The sequence below is a fragment of the Haemorhous mexicanus genome, chromosome 8 (genome assembly GCF_027477595.1).
Source record: "Haemorhous mexicanus isolate bHaeMex1 chromosome 8, bHaeMex1.pri, whole genome shotgun sequence".
Taxonomy (NCBI): domain Eukaryota; kingdom Metazoa; phylum Chordata; class Aves; order Passeriformes; family Fringillidae; genus Haemorhous; species Haemorhous mexicanus.
In genome coordinates this window covers 26,458,612-26,465,695 of record NC_082348.1, presented here as the reverse complement: position 1 = coordinate 26,465,695, position 7,084 = coordinate 26,458,612, and the positions used below count along the sequence as shown (strand labels likewise).

The window sequence follows — 7,084 nt, the reverse complement described above, 5'->3', positions numbered from 1 at the left end:
GAGCTCAGATGGTAAATATTTAACAGGGAAAGGACTTGCCTCCTCTTTCTGCCTGTATATATTAAACTCATTCTTTCATTTTAACAAGGGAACTGTGTTTTCCTGCTCTCTCAACCCCCTTCCCTGCCCCTCACTTAAATTCTGGGACTAAGTGGATAGTTCACAACATGCTATAAATCCCCTCCACCAGTAAGCCAACTGAATGTATTTCCTTGTTTGGTTGTTTTCTAAAGTCATTGCTAGTCCCTCTCCAGTGGGAGATGTTCATTCTATTCACTGAGGCACAAGGAAGAGCAGGACTGGTTCCCTTGCACTTACACCAGAAAAATTCTGGGATAACCTAGCTGAAATCCACGATTCTCACACCCATCTAAAACTGGCATATGAAAAAAGCACAAATGAAGACAAGTTTTCAAACACAGGTGCTGATTTGTGGTGCCTCTGAATTGTGGGCATTCAGCTCAAAATGCTGCTTTTCATGTGCCTAAGCACAGAGCATGGTCTTTGCCTTGACATCCTCAGATCTTCTGCTGTCAAGCCCACCAGCATCTGGGTTCAGGAATCCCAGAACCAAGAATGATTTCTGAAAAGTACAGTGAAGGGTTCAAAGCCTCCTCTGTGAGGATAAGCAAGGACTTCTTATTTTCTGTGCAATCACAGGGAAAATACACCAGCTCACTTGGCAAAGTCAGCTTTATTTAATAACTCCTTAGAGAGAGGAGACTGCTACACCTTCATTTCTAACAGCAAAAGTGGATTTGTGCAGGAGCTGACAGACCTCTTTGAGAAAGAAATTTCTATCTGTGCTCGTGACCCTATAATAGCAAGGCAGTAGCAAAGTAGCTGAGCATTACCATTTGACATTTTCTCTTGCACTGAGTGAAACAAACTGTCCTGGCACAGCCACACTTCAGCTGATGCAACCAGCACCAGACTGAGCACCAGAGCAGCAAATATGGGAACTCCGGGGACCTTGTAGACAAGAATGAGCCCTGTGAGCTCATACACTTGAAAATGAACTGATTATGAACAGACTATGGTAGTGAACAACTTGAATCATGTCTGGATAACAAGACAAGCATCTTCACCCTGACTGTAACCTTCTCTTCTTACCTCCACAAAACAAAAGAGCCCCGGTGGATCAGAATGGCAATGCATGTGGCCTGTGTAGGGCCATCTCTCACAGAGGGCAGCAAGGGCCACACTCTGAAAGCCAGGTTAGCTCTGCCACCAGCTGCTGGCAGGGCCTGGGGTCAGGCTGGATTCGGATGAACTGTGATCTCACTGTTCTGACAGATGTCCTTAGACTAAGTGCAGTTAAATGGATCAGTACAGTCAATTTCACCTGGGGGAAGGATGGGGTAATGAAGAAGAGAAGAGCAGAGAGAAATGACCAGTTTCACCACAACAGCTGTCCTTGCCCCAGAGGCCCTTTACCCAGTGCAATATCCCTCTATCTCTTCAGCATCCAGCCAGAAAATTTTGCCAGCGGAAACACGTCGGCTTTGCACTTTTTGTGAAGATAAAACCATGAGGTAGCTGTACCAAGAGAAGTGGTTTTGCCTGTACAGCATCTTTTCCCTGGGAACTGAAACATTTCACATTGCCAAAGGACATCTACTGTCAGAAGCTTCATTTCCATTGCTTGGGTAGCAAAACTTCAGTAACACAAATAAAGCAGATAACAAGGCCCAGAGTTTCTCACTGAAGCCAGAGAAGTGAGGTTAGGATTTGGTTTAAAGGTGGCATGACTCATGAGAAGACATTGCATGGAGATGGGAATTTGATAACAGCCAAGAGGAGTTGTTATCACCATGCCAGTCAAGGCTAAGAAGAAAGGAGCTTTCTGAGCATGGCTGGGGAAAGGAGGGTCTCCCTGACCTTGTCTGCAGTACCCTGGCAGCCCAAGCAGTGCACACCTCGCTGGAGCTCTTGCTTTGAAGAACTGTGCCTGACTTCAAGGTGATTGTGAATGCAGAGCATGACCCATTTTAAACAGGTAGGCCAAGAAAACCTCCATCTCTCTGCCTTTAGGGACCTGTTTCAGAATACTGAGAACTTACCTTGAAAATGTTTTCCATACTGTTTGATGTTGTGGAACAGTCAGTGGGAATACTGACAGCATTAGATGCCTGGGTGGCTTATTGATTTGTTCTAGTTTTATTAAATCGTCTAAAGTTCATTCAGAAGTCTCCATTCCCCACACACAAATACTTATTCTGAATGCTGCCTTGAGAGGAGTAAATGGGGGAAAAGAAGAAGGGAACTTGAAAGTTGAAAAATTTATCTAAAGAAATCTATGATGTGAAAATGGACTTCACAAAAAGTGTATATTATTTATATCACTAGCATAGTCTTCTGGGTTCAATACCTCTAGCTACTTAAATTGTGCAAAAAGTTGAGTTGCTGCATGCATGATATTTCTAATGACACATGCACAAAAATGTGTGTGTCTGTGTTCAGAGGGAGAGACTCCTGAAGAGAATAAGAATGATTCTACCACAGAACGAAATTTTCCTTTTGTCAACCAAGTAACTAAAGAAAAGCTTAGACCGTTGCCCTGTTTTTGTAAGAAAACGGAGAATTGCGGTCTTGGTAACCTATACCCATGAAGTAATAACAGACAAATTAAATGGCTGAGGTCACACAAGACCAGTCCAGACCTTTCCCCTTCCCCCAACAGTAAGATGAGAGCCCCAGGCAATTTCCAAGAAACTTTACAAATTGAAGTAGGAGCTGTGAAAATGGCCGGTGCTCAGCAGCTGAGAGAAGGACCCCAGGATTTCACACGGACAGGGTGTGAATGGCTCAGGTCTGGCTGAAGGAGCACGGGGAAGAAGAGGCACAATACTGGTGTTGTCAGAGCCCAAGTGTCCCTCCAGTGCAGGTGGGACAAAGGTATCCTAAGTATCTCCTTGGATCCAATTCCAGATTTATCCATTCTGATCCAGAGAAAACTGTCAAAGCAATGATATCTGCCAGAACAGGGAGAAGACCTGAATTTGATCCATCTCTGCTTCTGTGCTGAAACAGAAATGAATTTCCATGTTACTAACCCAAATGAGACTGTACTGTTGTTATGGTCTGATTGAGACATCAGGAGAGAATGGGAGACACTTTTTTCCTCAAAAAAACCCTTCTACTCCATCTCTGGTTTCTAAGAAAAACACCACAGATTTAATCTGTTAAAACATCACTATTCTTCTCTCAAAAAGTAGTGATGTTAAAACAGCTTATTAGCCTTCAGCAGACAATTTAAAGGCACAAATAAGTTAAAATTTATAATTCTTCATGCTGTCTAATTCTGGATATATTTGAAGACGCATTTATGTTTGAACAGGATCTTTTAAAAAGATCATTAATTGAAGCTGTCTGGCTCTGTCATCCTGCCCTCCCATTCTCCACCCAATGAATCAGTAAATTGTAACAAGAGAATCTGGCTAAACAAGTTCCTAATTCAAACGCCATCTTATGGACAAAGAAGTCTTTGAAAATAGTATCCATCATCTGGCTCCTTGCGATGGAGCGGAAAGTTGTTTTTATACTGCTCACAGAATTCACCTCTCCCTTCAGCGCCGTCAAATGTTGAGTGTGGTGCGGTAAGAGAGAGTGGAGTCCAAGGAGAGGAGAGGGAAGGGGGAGGCCTCTGTCAAGGAGCCCAGGGCAAGCAATTTCCTGCCAATTAACACACAGCTAGTGATAATATTTCTCCCAAGAATAGAGTTTCAGATAAGGAGAAATTTTATAGGGCTTGATTCCAGGTTACTGATAGAGCTTCCTTTTCTAAGGTCCAGTCGCCTTCTTGATGGAGCGACTGGCTCCAGCGCGAGCACTCCGGGGTCTCGGAGCGTGCCCAGGCCAGGCTGGCTTTGATCACAGGAATGAGATGATTGGCAGAAGAGTCCCTCTTCCCAACAGGAGAGATCTCAACAGCAGCCTCTGAAGCTGAGCACACTTGTCATGGCTGTTTTTATGTGGGTGTCACTAAGCTGTAGCTCTCCCTGCGAGCCCCGATCCATAAGCCTCTGTATTCATAAGCAGAGTTGCAAAGTTCACTGTGCAGCACTACAAAACTAAATGAATTAATCTGTATAAAATGATTCAGAGCCAAGCACTGTACTATCCATGATAATACACTAACCAAACAAAACTCCTGACTAGTAATCTATAAAACTGATTTCAAATGTGTTCATTAATGTCCTTATGAAGAAAATTACTCTTGGCAAGGTGGCAATTTTATATTTTTTCTTTTTCTTTTCAGCTGTTGGAGTACCTGAGAGCAACAGAGCACAAGGAGATGAGAATAAAAGACATTTGTTCCAAGTATAAATGCACAGGCCATTTTGTGTGAGGAGACCAGACCCTTTTCCTTTACTCTCCTGCATCTTGTAGCTTCTTTGAGGAGGCTGGTGGGAAGAGGTTAAAGGTTACCTAGAGCTGCCAGTGAGAGTGAAAAATGGTGGAGAGCGCCCCTGTTCTTGACTGTGAGTTCCTTTATTTTCTTTTGTCATGGCAATACCTTCCCAGGGAAGGCCTGAATGTTGCAAATTAGTGTACCAACTTATCTTTATAATTACCTCTTCAGGTGCAATACTGAGCCAGCTGCTTGCATGAACAAAAGAAACTGCTCAGTAGTGTCTGTGTACTGGTATCAGCCACAAACATTTTTTTTTAGGCTTATCAAGTATCTGGCTCATTATTAAACAAAAACACTAACAGGATTTTACCCCTTTTTCTAGGGAAGTAAAGATCTTTCCCTGAAAACTTCAGCCTGATACAAATTATTCTAGGAATAAATCTCAACTTATACTAGTATATCTAAAAATGACACAATTAAGAGAACATCTGATAAAATCAAATATGTGAGCTGAGTTTGAAGAAGCAAAAATTGGGTGCTGCTACAAATGAGAGAGACACAGGGCTTGGGGAGGGTGAATTCTGCCAGAGCTGTGTGAACAAGGGCTGCAGCTTTTATTTCCCACTACATGCTTCTTGGGCACAAAGGAAAACTCCCTCTGATGGGAACAGATGATGATTTTGGTGACCCTGCATGGGAGAAGTCTCAGGAGAAATGTTCAATTTTTGTGTTTGTTCAGAAAAGAAACCTTGGAAACTTGAAACAAATTCCCAGGAATGCTGTTGTCTGTTGTGCTCAGGCTGCCTCCAAGTACACAAGTCTTCCTGGGAAAGAGAGTGCTGCCATGGAAGACTCCTTCCAGGTGAAAAAAGCTGTGGTGTTCTGCAAGAATTGTCACCAACAAAGAATTGCAGAAATTCAAAGGGCAAGACAAAGAGATAATAGACCATTGTTCAGGACTCCATATGTAATCATAGACAACACAACTTGAGCAGGATCCTGAACCCATCCTGACAGATGGTGGTCCAGCCTCTAGCCAGGACAGGGAGATTAGGTTAACCCAAACAGGCCTGGCCTAAACAAGCTGGTAAATCAGGAGGGCACATGAAACACGGCATGGAGTCTGATTCAAATCCTATTGTGGTGGAAAAATCTCTGACTATCATCAAAACTGACCAAACTCTTATTAACAATATAAATACACACAGACAAAAAAATATATATATTATATGGGACTTGTGGCTAGACAAGATCCTTATCAAGCTACACTGAAGTATGTAATGTGAGTTGCAGTGAGGTAAAAGAGCTCAGTGCAATGACCAAAGGGGCTGTCTTGGGTGCATGATGAAGTAAAATCTGAATGGCTGGGTATCTGGATCTAGCTAGAAACAGTGACTCCTTAAAGCTAGCCCTCAAGGGGGTTTGTTGTGAATCTGGCCAGTGTACAAATTTTCATTTTCAACACTGACTGGAAAATCCTGTCACTAAGGAACTATTCTCAGGAAAAAAAAAAACCCCACACTTGCAATGTTCTGTCAAAACACACCAACCAACCAACACAGCTTTTAGGTAACAGAAAAATGGAAAAATCTTGTTTTTGCATTTTATTTATACTCCAGTGTCTGTGTTAGTATGGTGGTCCAGAGCAGCAAATGCAAATCCCCTGTGCATGCCCAGTTAGCAGGAACTGGTTTACTTTGCAGAGTGTGCACCAGCCCAATAGCTCAGGGAGAATGCTAAGCCAGAGCTGGTTTGGATGCACAGCTGGATAAGCTGCAGTCCATACTGGAAACCTGGGAGTCTGAGTCAATGCATGGTTCTTTGGAGAGTTAAAACACATCCTTGGTGGGAACATTTGATTCAAGCAACCAGACCACCTCATCCAAAGAAAAGCTCCCAAAGTGCCAACAGGTCAGATGGAGGGGTTTTGGCACCAAGGAGCTTCAGTGTACTGATCCACCTGTGTTGCAGAAAATAACTTTAGACACAGCCTGACTGACTCAAAAGATGCCAAGTGTTTTCTATTCCCTAATGAACAGTTCCAGAGCTGTTATTCCAGTTCACAGCAAATTACCACAGCCAAAATATAATAAATAAATCAGTGTTTATACAAAGTCATGAGGAAAAGTGCAGCAGATTAGACACTCATTAGAGATTAATTTCCAAACTATAGACTGAACAAAGAACTGATGTGATAAAAAAGTTTTCACTTAAACAAACCCACAAGGTTCTGGTCATATTATGAAAACAGATAATGCATTCTTATTGGCTTTTCATGTTTAACCAATCCTGAATAAATGTATTAAAATGAGAGTTTTGCTGTGTATTTTCTGTTTGATTGATAGTGGAACACTATCGTTTAGCCATGAAATAAGAAGGAAAGGGTGAAATTCAAAGCAATTTTAAAAGCTGATTTCAAAATCAGCTTGGAGAGGTCTTTGATGGGTTCTGGTGCTGAGGCACCTGTGGTAATTCAGAGATCTGATCAGTCCATTCAAGTTCACACTCAAAATGGTTGTTTTTCCTCCCTCTCATAACTTAGAAAAAAGTCACTTGTCAATGTCAGGCTTTACATGTAAAAAGTAAAACACTCCACCAGAAACAGAACTGTTCTTCTAGAAGGCAGAGAATTTTCTTCCAACTTTTCTTATATAGATGGGATAATAAAGACATCCCAGAAAATTCAGTTAGCTACCGTTATTATTTAATACAAAATACTGCAAATAT

At 42.1% G+C, this 7,084-nt stretch overlaps 1 long non-coding RNA gene across 1 annotated transcript; it reads left to right on the top strand.

Moving 5' to 3' along the window:
• The first annotated feature begins 1,797 nt into the window (after nucleotides 1-1,797).
• On the top strand, nucleotides 1,798-6,641 carry LOC132330279 (uncharacterized). Its single transcript, XR_009487261.1, has 3 exons — nucleotides 1,798-1,999; nucleotides 4,262-4,484; nucleotides 5,097-6,641. It is a non-coding gene; the product is annotated as an uncharacterized LOC132330279 (long non-coding RNA).
• The last annotated feature ends 443 nt before the right edge of the window (nucleotides 6,642-7,084 follow it).